Source organism: Sus scrofa, chromosome X (assembly GCF_000003025.6).
Source record: "Sus scrofa isolate TJ Tabasco breed Duroc chromosome X, Sscrofa11.1, whole genome shotgun sequence".
NCBI lineage: Eukaryota > Metazoa > Chordata > Mammalia > Artiodactyla > Suidae > Sus > Sus scrofa.
The window spans coordinates 23433039-23449288 of NC_010461.5; positions in this window are offsets into that span (position 1 = coordinate 23433039).

Sequence of the window (16250 nt, forward strand, 5' to 3'; positions counted from 1 at the left end):
ACATCACTTCTCTAGTGATTTTTTCTTTGAAAATTACTCCAAATTAAGCAACAATAAGAAAATTAAAATTTTTCTAAGAATCTAAGTATAGCCCTTTTACTTGTTTTCATTCACTTTAATGCTAGAAAACCTCTCAGATGCTGAAAGAGGGTCCATTTACTCATACCATACCCAACATCCTATAGTAGTTTGGTTTTCTGATGCCGCAAACTGTAGTATATTAGAAACAAAACCACAACTCAAAAAGAAACATGCACCCACATGTTTTTAGCAGCACTATTCACAATAGCCAAGACATGGAAACAATCTAAATGTTCATCAAGAGATAAATAGCTTAAGAAGATGTGGTATACATATGCAATGGAATACTACTCAGCCATAAAAAGAATGAAATAATGCCATTTGTAGCAACATGGATGCAACTAGAGACTCTCATACCAAATGAAGTCAGAAAGAAAAAAAATACTATGGGATATCATTTCTATATGGAATCTAAAATATGCACAAATGAACCTATCCACAAAACAGAAACAGACTCACAGACATAGAGAACAGACTTGTGTTTGCCAAGGAGGATGAGGGAGGGAGTGGGATGGACTGAGAGTTTGGGGTTAGTGGATACAAACTACTACATTTAGAATTAATAAGCAATGAGTTCCTGCTGTATAGTACAAGGAACTATATACAATCACTCGTGATAGAGCATGATGGAAGATAATATGAGAAAAAGAATATGTGTGTGTGTGTGTGTGTGTGTGTATAAAACTGGGTCACTTTGCTGTACAGAAGAAATTGACAGAACATTGTAAATAAACTATACTTAAAAAAAACACTTGTACACCTTAATCTTGAACAGTGGTATATATCAATTATACCTCAATAAAGTTGACAAGTTGCAATATTATTACAAATAATAGTAAAAAAACAGAATAAGAAAAGTAAAAAAGAAACATCAAATTAGAGAATATAGGGACTTTGAGCAGTAGGAACACATGTATAAAGAATATGTCAGCTAGCGATATTAAATTTAGGATGGAGACGAGAAATATATCAAAAAAGAGATTAGAATGTATACCCAGAAATAGAATTGCTGGATCATATGGCAGTCCTATTTTTAATTTTTTGATGAGCCTCCATACTGTTTTCCATAGTAGCTATACCTATTTATAGTCCTACCAACAGTGCACAAAGGTTTCCTTTTCTCCACACCCATGCCAGCATTTATTTCATGTTTTTAATAACAGCCATTATAACAGATGGGAGGGTATAATAACTCACTATAGTTTGGATTTGCATTTCTCTGATGATCAGTGATGCTGAGCATCTTCTTTTGTCCCTATGGAACATTTGAATATCTTCTTTGGGAAAGTGTCTTTTCAGGCCTGTTGCTCATTTTTAACTGGATTATTTGGGGGATTTTTTTGCTATTAAGTTGTTCACTGCAACATTGCTTACAACAGCCAAAACACAGAAGCAACCTAAACATTCATCAATGAATGCATAAAGAAAATGTGATATATATATATATAATATATATAAAATACAGTGTATATAATTTATATATAATATACATACGAATATTATTATTCAGTCACAAAAAGAAGGAAATTCTGCTATTTGTGACATCATGATGAACCTTGAGAGCATTATGCTAAATGAAATGTCAGAGAAAGAAACACCATATGATATCACTAATATAAAGAATCAGAAAAAATTCATAGAAACAGAGAACAACTGGTGATTGGCAGAGGGAAGAATGGAGGGTGAGAGAAGTGGGTAAAGGTGGTCAAAGGGTACAAACGTCCAGTTTGAAGCTAAATAAGTTCTGTGGATGTAATGTGCAGCATGATGACTATAGTTAAAAATACCAGATTTTATATGGAAAGTTTCAAGAGAGTAGATCTTAAAAGCTACTTATGGGAGTTCCCATCATGGCTCAGCGGAAACAAATCTGACTAGCATCCATGAGGACACAGGTTGGATCCTGGCTTCGCTCAGTGGGTTAAGGATCCAGCATTGCCATGAGGTTGGTGTAGGTCGCAGATGCGGATCAGATCTGGTGGTGTTCTGGCTGTGGCTGTGACTGTGGACTGTGACTGTGGACTGTGGTTACAGCTCCGATTCGACCCCTAGCCTGGGAACCTCCATATGTCATGGATATGGCCCTAAAAAAGACCAAAAGAAAAGCTATTTATCACAAGAAAGAAAATTTGCAACTATATAAGGTGGTAGATGTTAATTAAAGCTACTATGGTAATAATTTTGTAATATATATATATATATATATATCAAATCATTAGGTGGTACACCTGAAACTTATACAATATTATGATGTTAATTATACCTAAATAAAACTGGAAAAAAGATATTAGGAACACAAAAAACAGAGCAATGTAAACTCAGTACAAGTGATAGTATTTTAAATTATGACAAAATACTCCTGTTTACTATGCTGTTTATAAAGGCAAAGAAGAAGGATTAAACATTTCAGAACAGCTTACATCAGATGAGCAAAAAAATACTGTGTGTTTGGTTTTTATGTACTGGATAAAAGTAAACTTCAGTAAATCTAAAAAACAGTATTGTGAGGCCTGTGTTGATACATGATACCAGAACCAATGAAGTATGAACTATTGTGAAGTAATTATTTTCATGAATCCTATCCTGTATAATACACAGAATTTCCTCTGATATTTGTTCTCTTATTTTCTAGAAAAGAGCTTCAGTGGTCTCAGTGGTTGTCACTATTTTTCATAGAGTCTTCTAAGATGGACTGAGTCTCTTCAACAAGATCTATGATTATTCAACAGAGAATTATTTACTCTCCAACTGGGCTTCACAGCATTTTCACTTTGAATGCTAACCTACCATGACAGAGGCAAGATCCAGCACTCTTGCTGCATGTGAGCCATGGTATGTAACTCAGTGGAAGTCTTCCTCTGCATGTATTTTCACAAATGATCATAATTTTCTTTGCTATACTGAATTTAATTTTCTTTTAAAGCGCCATCCCAATATTTCTTTCATTGTATTATTTTTGGTAATTTTTCCAAGCCCTGTTTCTTCACTGATTTAACCGAATTATTTTTAGTTTTTGTTCCCACTTCTACCATTTGTGTTAATCATCATTTAAATACTATAGTAACTTTACCAAGACAGGGGATAGAATATGGAATATAATTCAGAAAAATGTGTTAGCACTTAAATAATTCAGCTCTTAAAGTGATATGGCTAAGAAATTCTTTAAGGGAAAAATGCATGCTAAAATGATTTAATTTAAACTTTATATACTTTACCATTAGTAAATATATAAAACTATGTGTCTCTTAACAACTGTGCTATCATATTTTGAAGCAATTCTACTTTACTTTGTATGTACATTTCAAGTAAAAGACTATTTTGGTCTCAGAGTTAATCAAATTTTTTCTGCAGAAAAATTGTATTCAAGAGTGTCAATTTCTTAGATATAAAATACAGCAAATTAAGGAAGTAATGTTACTCAAATGTTTTATTTAAGTCTTTTACATACTGATCATGTAGATCCTGATATCGTATTACAATGAAATAAAATAGAAGTAATTTCAAATATTAATGCTGGTGAATGACAGAATCTGGTGAACACTGTTTCACTTTCTGCCTTTTTTTAATTTTAAAAATGTATTTATTGATTTTATTTATTTGTTTTTACTGAAGTACAGTTGAGTTATATTAGGTTCAGGTGTAAGACAAAGTGATTTTTTATAGCTTTACACACCAAAGTTATTATGATATTATTGACTATATTTCCTATGCTGTATATTACATCCTTATGGCATTTGTTTTATAAATGGAATTTTGTATCTCTTAATCCATATTCTCCTATTTTGCCCATCCCACCATCCCTATCTCCTCTGGCAACCACTGGTTTGTTCTCTGTGTTTGTGAGTCTGTTTCTGTTTTATTTGTTTGTTTGTTTTTCAGATTGCATATATAAGCGAAAACACAGAGTATTAGTGTTTTTAAATTTGTTTTGAATGTACACAATGGGAAATTACTCCAGTTAAATTGAGCAGCAACATATATTTACAGGATTGATACTAGGGTTTATGCTAAAATTCAAAGGAAGTCAGTGCCTAAGGGAAGATCAGACTCGGCAATTCTAAAAGTTACAGGAATACAGATGCCCATCTTGCATTCCATTCTTTCTGCTTCCTTATCTGCTTCATTCTTATTATCCTGAACATCATTTTTTTTGTTACTTTTTGCAAATAAGACAGAAGAAGAGGAGAATAAGGCTCCTCCTCTAAGATTTATAAGACTTTCAGTTCCAGCATTTACCTAACCTGACTTCATGGGTAATTTCACATTCCTAGGAGAATTCGATTAACTCAGCTCAAGCCTCATGTTCAACACTGGTCTAATCAATAGTACTCAGAATGATATCATGCACTGTTACTATGGTTTCAGTTGCTCACTCCACCAGATATAGGGTTTGGGACAATACTACGTTGAGGGAGGGGGTTCTCTTAAATTAAGCTGACATCCAAAAAGTTATTGCTATACTTATATTGTTACAATTGTTAATCAGAAGAAGTAATGACACTGAATATTCAATAGGTATTTTGCTTCTACCATGTACCAGGAGAACTATGGTCAAGCCTCCTATCCACTATTTCTTATTTTCTTTATAGTCCTTATCTCTATTTTATTCATTAAGAAACTAAAAATAAATAGCGACTAAATATTGTGCTGAAACTCTCAGAAAGGTGTGAAAAAAATGCTACAAAGTTATAGGATGTAAATTTATTTAATGGACAAGAGACAAATGCTTATGAAAAGCATAAGATAGCACATGATCCCAGAGAGGATTTTACAGACTTCCCAAAGTTCCTGATAGGGAGGTACAGCTGTGGGAAATACCACTGAAATTAACATTGTCATTCTCATAGCAATTTTATATCCTCTAGGTCCCCTGATGACAATGACTATTGAGCAGATTCTAGCTACATGACAACCTACTCACTACCTAGAAACTGGTACAAAACAAGTGAATATGTGTCCAGTGAAAGATCATTTGAAGCAAAAACCAGTCTTCCAGGTATAACTCCTGGCAGGCCCCTCCAATGCTTACGGTCCATCATCAGCATTTCCATTCTCAGGCCACTGGATTCTTTGCCAAAAGACTCTTGGTGTTAGTGTTAAAGCTCAATACATAAGTCCAATGCTTTTAAACAAAATTTATATAGCTACTCTTTTATAATAAGAAACCAAATCACTGTTGTCCAGTAGAGAATAATCATTTCTATCTTATGCATTCCCACACCCAAACCACCTTAAAATAATAGAATTCAGGCACCCCATAGCTAAACTTTAATTATGTTGTATGATAGTAGAATGCTATATTTTGTCATCATTTCAGTTTTGCTTCTATCAACATAATGCTTTATTGTTCCCTATTACAAATGCTGTTTGTTATTTATTGTTAAAGAGCCAATAGTCGAATATATACTCTGTCACAGTAAATCATGCTCATCCAGCTAATGCAGCATTAAAATGAAATCAGGCTTGCAATATTGTTAAGCCATATATATTAAAGTGTTTGGGTGGATAACAGAGACCAGGCACTCTGAAACTGTCTCAAGTCACACATATCATACCATCAAAAACTCTTCATTGAAAGCCTCTAGGCTTCATGAGACTACTACAAGTGTTCTGAAATTATCAGATAAGGGAAAAAAACACATGCACAATAAACATGCACTCTTAAGATGAAATTTTTGAAAAACATTCCTAAGAACCTACACCTATATGGGATCCAAAATTACATGAATAAATGTTTAATATTTTTTGTGTAGTTGGTGTCATAGCAAGTGTTTTAATGGGTTTAGTCTCCAGTTTTGGTTCTCCAAAGGAAATTATAGACACATACACACATATGTATACACATAAACATACATAATGTTTATTTTAACAAGGTATACATCTTGATGCTTAGAGTATTTAATGGGAAAATCAGTGTACAGTACTACAATAATTTATTTATAAAGATATCTTTCCTTTTATGGGATTTGTTCATACTTTGATGGTTTGAGTTCAGCATACTTTTGAGTAAAGTGCTATCATAGCAGGAAAAACCTAATAGAAGCTTCTGAAACTGCCTTTCCTTTCTGACCAAGAGTACATCGAAGACACCAGCATATCTGCAGGGGTTGCTGAAAAATAGTACTATCTTTAAAGATCTAAAGGCTACAAGGATGGTGGTCCTCATTTTATTTCTGTTTAATTTATCAGTCTGGATTCTGCAGACATTGGAATCCAAGAGCAATGACTGCTGACTACTGCAGATTTCAACAAGTAGTAGCCTTGATTGCAACTGCTGAGCTAGACATGGTATCATTGTTAGAGGAGATTAATATGGCCTCAGGTACATGGTATGTGATTATTGATTTGGAAAATGTGTTTTTCTGTTTTAATCAGAAAAGAAGATCAGTAACAGTTTGAATTCATGTGGAACAGACAAATGAATTCATTAGCAGTTTTGCCTCAGGGCTATGTTAACTCTAACACTCTCTCTATTATAACAAATTCTAAAGAGCTCTACACTGTCTGGATATCCCACAGAACATCACATTGATTCATTACATCAATGGTATGTTGATCAGGCAGGATAACCAAGAAGTAACTATCACAGTGGGCACCTTGGTAAGATATGTGTAATCCACAAGATAGGATATAATTCTCAGGAAGATTCAGAGGCCTACAATATCTAAATGATTTTTTTGGATCCAATGCCAAATCATACCCTCCAAAGTAAAAGAGAAGTGCCAGGCTTCTCTTCTTCAGGTTCTGTAGGAAACATATTCCATAACTAGGAATACTGCTTTAGCCCATATACTAGGTGACACAAAAATCTGCCACTTTTGAGTTGATCCCAGAGCTAAAGAAGTGTTCTGCAGTTAAGTCTAAGCTATACTGCAAGCATCTTTGCTTTTTGGGCCATCTGGTTTGCTGGACACTATGATGTTGGAGGTATCAGTGGTGGGGAAAGAGGCTGTGTGAGACAGAAGAAATATATTGTCCTGAAAAAGGAAGTGGAAGTATTGTTACCCTTGAAAGGGAAAAGATGCCTGACATGAAAGTACAGATATTCAATTCATCTCTATTATAGTCATTGCAGTATTTTTTGAAGATTTCTGATTTTTAGTTGGTTTGGTTTATATCTAAAAAGTCAATTTTTTTCCCAATGAACACTTTTAAAAGTCTAGAATGCACTTGAACATAATTATTCAACATAATTTTAAAAACACTATTTACCCATGTGGTAGTAAATTAAAAAAATGACTATCATGCAAATACTTTTGAACTTCTGATGTGTCAAAATATTTCAAACTATTGCATTTGGGGTGGATGAGCAATGTGACCCTGCTGTATAGCACAGGGAACTATATCTAATCACTTGTGATGGAACATGATGGAGGATAATGTGAGAAAAAGAATATATATGTGTGTATGACTGGATCATTTTGCTGTGCAACAGAAATTGACAGAACATTGTAAATCAACTATAATAAATAAAATAAAAATATTTAAAAAATAAAAGATAAAATCAAAACTTAAATATCAAAGATACATATTTTTGAAATATTTCTTGCATTGTGATTAAACCCAGAAATGAAATATTTCATAGCAGATCACAACCCAATTAATATATACCATTACCTTGAAAAAGTGACCAAGAAATAGATCACTGATTTCCAACTTTGCAATGTAAGAAATCTGCAGTATATGCTAACTCTTCAGCATAATGTAATAAAAATACAACTTTTATTCATGACCACTTTAAGCTTTTTCTAATTAACTCTAAATAGCATCACTGAAAAATTGATCAGAATAGAATATTAAAATCCTAAGTTCCTAATTCATCTAAGTCTGCAATATTCAAAGATCTACAATGTCATTAAAACCTCTTAAAGTTTATGAACTTAGGAATAAATTATAAAATAAACTGCATGAGAAACTTTCATTTTTCTTCATATCCTATATGTCTAACAGTATTCTTTTTATATTTTTATTTAAAAAATTAGAGTGATAATAATGCAGATGATGATATATATCTTAGGTTTCTGGAATAAAGAGCAGCAACATAGATGTCTAAGAATATTATTTTAAATTTTCTGCTAGAATATATTATCAAAGTAAACTACCTTATTAGCACTCTTTTCCCTTCTTAGGGACATAGAAGACTAAATTCTTATTCTTTACAGTATTTTTTAAATGAAAAGGTGTATGAAATTTCTATAGAAGATATTGTGATTGATGATACTATTGCTGCTATTTCTGGTATTATTACATTAATAGTATTCTTCCAGTTTTTTAAAAATATTCTCAAATGTGGTAATATAGTGATTCATCCTCTCCTAGAATGTAAAATTTTTATCCTCCAAAATATCAATTTAAGTCATAATATTAGCGTACTAAAAGTACATCAATTACCTAAAAGTTGAAAATCTAGGTCTCTTACTCTATGAGAACTGGAATCATTAATTTTGTTGGCAAAAATCAAAGTAGCAGATATTTTTTCACTATTATTCCAGTTAAGGCTCATTCAGGTTTAAAAGGGTAATTCAATTCAAGTCAATTAAATTCATTATGGAAATTTATTTACCTATACAAAAGTAAAGTGGACTTGGGTTTGGTCATAACTGAATACAAAGCTTAAACAATGTCATCATTTATTTTTCTCCTCTTTCCCTCCACTCTCACCACTGCTATCTTGTTACATTTATTCTCTCTGTTAGAAAGAAGGATTTGCTGCTGGAAGCCCCAGATTCATAATCCACAGCTTAATATCCCCATCAAAAAGAGGATCTTTATTCATGATTCTGTGGAGGAAATTATCTAGAAGAGACTGCTTGGGCATGCGTGGCCTTAAAGCAACCACTGACTTAGTCATCATTGTCCAGGGGTGGAGGAAGAAAAAGTCAGGGAAGAATCAGTCTTATCAAAACTACATGAAATATATTTCTCAAAGCAGAAAAACACATTCTCCTTCTAGAAGGAAGATAAAATCCTTGACAGATGTGGGAAAAAAGAAAAAAAAAAGGTTATACACTACAATTATGGATAATACAATTGTCCGTTGTATTGGAAAATACAATTGGAAAATACAATTACCATTTTATTTGTAATCCATAGAAATATCCTACTGAAATTTCAAGCTACACTGATTAAAATACATAAGAAGCAACAAATCTGGAGGGTTCTGGCAGCTAATCTCTTTCCCTCCTTTAAAAACTTAGAAGAGTGGCTCAGTAGTCTAAATCAGCTCATCAAAATGAGAGGCTAATACCAATTTTAGGGCTTCAGAAACTTCCCATTTCTAACAAGGACACTTCCCTGACCAGGGAGTTCCTCTATATCTCAGTTACATAGATTTTCCCTGTTCTTCCTTATAAATACATAGCTACTTAGAGACCTGGGAGGAAGGTTCCTCTTATCTAGTACAACATGATATGTACAGACATATGCCTAGTCTTTGCTGTGAGATAGAGAGAGTTCCAGGAAATGTGTATGCTCTACACTTCTCTGCTTTTAAGTTTTCTCCCAATATTTATTTTATTTTATTTTATTTCATTTTATTTTATTTTATTTTATTTTACATCTGCACCACATGGTGCTTTGCCTGACATAGTTCAAACATTTTCATTTATGGAGTTTTGAAAGCTGTGAATTGAGTCACATGATTTGACATTTTTACATAGCAATCAATGCAGTTCACTAATTTGCTTAGTCAGGATTATGATATACTTGGGAAAATAAAAACATATTGAAAAAAACCTTTCCATTATTTTACCACTCTTATTAGTATTATGCCTTTTTTACAGGTTTCTATTTGTTTCTACCACAAACCACCTAGTGGTATTTTCATATCCCCAAGATATCAGGTTGTCTGCCATCTAATGATTCCTCCACAAATTTGTTAACTGATCATTTATCAAATATTTTCTAGAGTTTTTTTAAAGAGCATTGCCTTTTCATGACTTAGACCAAAAAAAAAAAAAAAACACCACTTTTTATGGGAAAATGGAACTAAATAATTTAATTAAGAGATATGTATTAAAAGTATAATGTTAAATAATGTGGAATGTATATAGACTCTATTTCAAAAAATAAAACGATTTTTTGTGCACTTCTGTTATTTATGGTTCTAACATATGGTAGCATTCTATGTTGTAATATCATGCAGCTAAGAAACTTTAGAGGATGCTTAGGTATACTTTTCTATTCCATGAATAGTTGTAGATAATTATAAAACTCCTAGAAAAACGCAGGGGTGTAAAGAAAACTCAATAAAATACGCAGAATGAATTTTCAAAATAAAATTACAGAATTAACTTTAAAGTGCATATATATCATATATAGTGAGCATTTGAACAATACACAGTAGAATGAAAGACATTAATTTCTCATTTGTCACAGTGGGATCATAATCTAGATTTTAAAGAGAATACACAAGAAAGAAAGAAGTTACAAAAAATTAAAGAACATAACACATGAAGAAATGGCAGTGGGCAACATAATGTAAGAAGACAGTCTATTAGAATAGAAAAGAAATAAATGTAGCTTGGACTTAGTATATCAGCTACAGAATATTTATCCTCTTTGAAATACAATTTCCTTATTAGCAAAATGGAAATAATAATAAAATCTTCATAGACTTTTTAGATATATGACGCAAATAAACATGGTATCTTTGTTGAGATTAGATAAGACACACTTCCAGGTGTCTACATCCCCAAAGTCATGCATTTTATAGCACAGACTCAGCCTTTATGTTGATTAGAAAACATAGTCCTGGAGTTCCTGTCATGGCTCAGTGATTAACAAATCCGACTTGGAACCATGAAGTTGCAGGTTGTATCCCTGGCCTTGCTCAGTGAGTTAAGGATGCCCGGCATTGCTGAGCTGTGTGTAGGTTGCAGAGGCGGCTCTGATACCGCATTGCTGTGGCTGTGGTGTAGGCCAGCGGCTACAGCTCTGATTAGACCCCTAGCCTGGGAACCTCCATGCGTCACAGGTGCGGTCCTAGAAGAGACACACACACACACACAAAAAAAAAAAAAAAAAAAAAGAAGAAAAGAAAACAGTCCTTACACCAGGCAGATGCAGCTCTGCCCCATGAAGCATATGATATTTAGAAGATTTTAGAATTGATTTTTACCCCCATTTGCCCCTTTGGCTGGCTATGTATGTAAAGTAAACAACTAGAACATGTGTTCAGGGCCCAGCACTCCTGGTTACTGTGGGTTTAGCTAATACTAATGAAGAAGTGAGAGGCAGATTAATAGTTATTCGTTTTTCAGCTCTATTAATCATAGACCAAAATGGATAAAACTTTAGATAATGGCTTGTTTTTTTTTTATTATTAAGAAGAAGACTATCCAAAACTTATGGCCATTTTGTTTCAATGTTGGGAATGACTGAAAATAACTCTTTTGTGACTAAACCCACCTCACTTTGATTTTATATCTATACATATACATATGTATACACACACATACATCTTCTACACAAATTTTAAATTTTATTTGCAAAACCAGCTCTTTGAGGTATGAATCAATTTTAGGTTAAGTGGTTTTGATAGTAAGTCACATAGTATGGCAATTCTATGATGAAAAGAGTGAGGATTCTTTATTCCAGGTTGCCTTCGAGACTTTAATATGATAATATCTATTATGAATTTCCAAACAGATGTAAGTCTTGTGACATTTTTCCAAAATAATTTACAACATAAACCATTTCTGAATCAGTGAGGGTTCAACTAGAGAAGCAGAACTAGTAGAAGATCAGATATATTGATAGACAGATGATAGATAGATTTATTACAGGAAATTGGCTATCCCAATTGTGAGAGCTGTATTTTTTAATATTTTATTAAGGCATAGATGATTTACAATGTGCCAATTTATGCTGCATGGCAAAATGACCCAGTCATACATATATATATATTTTTTCTTATATTATCTTTCATCATTGTCTATCCCATGAGACTGGATATAGTTTCCTGTGCTATAAAGTAGGACCTCGCTGCTTTCCATTCTAAATGTAATAATTTGCATCTACTAACCCCAAACTCCCAGTCCATCCCACTCCCTCCCCTTCCCTTGGCAACCACATGTATATTCCCTATATCTTGGAGTCTATTTCTGTTTTGTAGATAGGTTCATTTGTACCATATTTTAGATTCCACATATGAGTGATATTCTATAGTATTTGTATTTCTCTTTCTGACTTACTTCACTTAGTATGAGAATCTCTAGTTGCATCCATGTTGCTGCAAATGGCATTATTTCATTCTTTTTATGGTTGAGTAGTATTCCATTGCGTATGTGTGCCACATCTTCTTAAGCTATTTATCTGTCGATGGACACATAGGCTGTTTCCATGTCTTGGATATTGTGAATAGTGCTACAATGAACATGGGATGCATGTATCTTTTTTTAAAAATTTCCCCAATACATTATTTTTTTTCTACTGTACAGCACAGTGACCCAGTTACACATATATGTGTACATTCTTTTTTCTCAAATTATCATTATCTCACATTATCATGCTCCGTAATAAGTGACTAGACATAGTTCCCAGTGCTACACAGCAGGAGCAGCCATGCACCTTTTTGAATTATAGTTTTGTCTGGATATATGGTGGGAACTATACTAACAATCTTTTAAAGAACATGAAGTCCACTGGAAAGGCAATCAGGATGGGAAGATCATGAGCAGGCTGGAAAACCCAAGAATACAAAATTGCCCAGGAGTTAGAGAAAAATGAGAAAAATTCAAGGAAGCTAGAGCAGTTGCAGGTCTAGATGCTGCTTCATGCCAATGAAGTGAGTAAGCACATCAGCAACAATATGTGTACTTTATAAAATGGTTGCTGCTTCCCTTCCACTCAACAAAGACTCTTTGAGAAAAGGATTGACTAGCAGCCTGTTCAAACTCCTGAAAAACCAACTTTCTCAGCTATGACTTGAAGTCCAGAGTTAATAAAAGATAGGAAAAATTCTACTGCTTAAAATAAAAGAAAAATTTCATAGAAAAAAAAACAGAAAGAAATATAAGCAAAGTTAAAGGAAAATTGCTATCTGGGAGAACATAGTAGCAATATCTATTACAGATAAATGATTAACATTCTAATAAAGAAACCTAAATGATGGACTTTAATAACAACCACCAAATAAAAATTACAGAAAAATGGGGGGGAAAGACATGAATAGTTTTATATTTCAAAATAACTGTAAAGAGACATAAAGTTCTTCAACTTGCAAAAATACACTAAATTTTGCATGTACTGAGGAAAATATAATTTAAAACCACACTGGCAATTTCTTGCACATCACATTGTCAAAAATTTGAGGGCTCGACCACATCCTCTGTTGGCAAGACTGTGGAAAACAGACAATCTCACCAGTAGGAATGTAGAACAGTACAATCTTTATGGAAGGGAATTTGATAAAATTTAACAAATGTAATTATACCTTTACCCTTTGACTCAGATGTATCACTTTCAGAAATTTAGTCAGAGGATACACTGCAAAAATTCCAGGAAGAGGAAAAGGAGGAAGTAGAGAAAAGCAAAGGGAAAAGAAAAAAACACAAGCCTATTCTTTGTAGCATTTATTTCTCAATCAACAATGTTGGAAATGAGGTAAGTGTCTATACAGAGAAGATTATATAATTTATGGTACATACACACAGTGGAATTCTTTATTGGAAGGTTTATTTAAATGGATAGAGAGTGATTTCCAGGATACACTGTCAGGGGAAAAAACCTAATACAAAAGAACATGTATTGCATGCCTCCTTTTGTGTATAAAGAAGAAAAAATGGGAATATTGGCATATGTACATATATCTCCTTATTTCTGGAAAAAGAAAAAAAGTAAAGCAGAAACTGCTGAGATTTGATTATCTACAGAGGATGAGAAAATGATGAAAGAGTTGAGGAAATGAAAGGTGAGTAAAACTTATCCGAGTATGCCCTACATACTTTTAACTCTCAGAACCATGTTGAGATTTTAGGCACCAAAAAAAAAAAAAAAAAAAAAAAAAAAACCAATGAAAAGAAATGAATTAAACAAAATAAACAAGGATGTTGAGAAATCTCTAAAACAGAATCCAAGCAGAAATAAATGAGCCTGTGTTTCAAATTAATTACATAGCTTTTTAATATAGTATTTTGACTATTAATTTCAAACAATTATCGAATTCTAGTTAGTAGGTTTGACTTTTGCATTGGTATAATTCTGAAACTATATTATACATATTCTAGAATTGAACAAATTAATAAATATATCATAGGTAATAAGAGCCATATTTAGCATTGCTGGAAAAGGGAGTTATAAATATGTGAGCAGAAAGGACTAGTGTGAACCATGTAGCAATGAACTGAAAATGGAATTATACTTTGAATTCATGGTTTAAATAAATGTATACAGATTTAGATAATGATATAGATGTTGGTATAGGTATAAATATGTGAAAATTGATGTGGATATAGATGTAGATATGGGTACAGATACATACAGATTTAGATATAAATATAGATATAGATAGCTGAGAGCAACTAAAAGTAAGGACACTCAGATTAACAATGAGCCCAAATACTGGTTTTTAAATAGCACTATATACTACAAGAATTTGGACTTCTTAGAGAAATGGCAAATCTAGTCCTGGGTCAGGGAATGTACAAGATGAGCCAGGAATATTTTATTGCGATAGGAAGGAGGAAGTCCACAATAAATGACAAAGATTTGTCTGAAGAACACATAAATGAGTTCAAAAAATCTTTCTCTGGACAAATGCAGAACAATTTGAAAGCAGTAAAATTAATAATAATAGTAACTGAATGTAAACCATTGAATGAAACAATAATCTGAGTCTTTAATGATGTGAATAATAATTGAAAAAAATATAGAAGAGGGAAAGCTCTCCCTAGCAGAAGAATGCCAACTAGTAAGTGTAGAAGGAATGACTAATTTAGAAAATCATTATTTTAGTAATTGATTCAAGCAAGAATCAAACACTGATACTAATAGTAGGTAAAAGTTTGATGAATAAAAGGATACTTATATAGTCTCAAAGAATCTCTGCATATATTATTTAGTAATTGCCAAGGGGAAAAACTTGCAGACACCACTTTAACCAGATGACCAATGTTCACATCATCACCAATGACGGGATAAACAGAAGTCATGTACTTCTTGACATGATGTACTGTGAAGGACACAGAAACACTTCTGTGATGTTCCTGACAAACATGTACAACATCAATATAATCATAAGAAAAGTTAGGTAAACCTAAAACGAGAATAATTCTACAAAATAATTGGCTTCTTCAAAAATGTGAAAGTCATGAAAGTAGCAAAAACAAAACACTGAGAAACTGTGACATGAAAACTAAATGTGTGATCCTTGATTGAATTGAATCTTGAACCAGGAAAGAAAAAAAAGAAGAGCTATAAAGGACATTATTAGAGCAGTTGATTAAATTTGAATATGAATTCTGGATTAGGTAATAATAATGAATAAATTAAATTTTGTGGTTTGGATAACTGTACTCTAGTTGAGAAAAGAAGACTCTTGTTTTTAGGAAACACACTGAAGCATTTAAAGTAAAAAAAACAAAGCATAATGTCTAAAGCTAACACTTAAACGATTTCTGCTAAAAAAGCAATAGCAAGAGAGCAAAGGCATGATGTCAGCTCCTACAATGAAAAATCCTAATCGTTTGCTCACTTGCCAAAACTAAAACAGTTTTTAGACCCAGAGTGTTTGAAGGGGAGGACATGTGGCAGTAAGTATACACAGCTATTTTCCTACGTAATGCATAAAAAGACCTTTATGGCCATTTACCCTTACGTTCACTGAGGAAGAAATATTCAGAACTTACGAAAGTATGAGCTTATACTGATAACGCAGGTACAAAAACAACATCATGACCCCCTTGTTAGAGTGGACGCTACAGAGGCCAGATCATAGATGGTGTTCTGGCTCAAGACCATTTCACAGTGGACCAGTGGGTCTGTGTAACAACTTGGTGGTTATTTCACCAGTCCCTGAGTGCATAAATTGGATGAACACACTTAGTACTTATCAGAACACTCACTTTAAGAGTCATCATAGTAATAAAGGTCAAGTCTAAGTGCCTGAAATGGTCTCATCCAGACAAGATAGCAATTCAGAAGTAATATGACATTTCAAGTGAACAAGA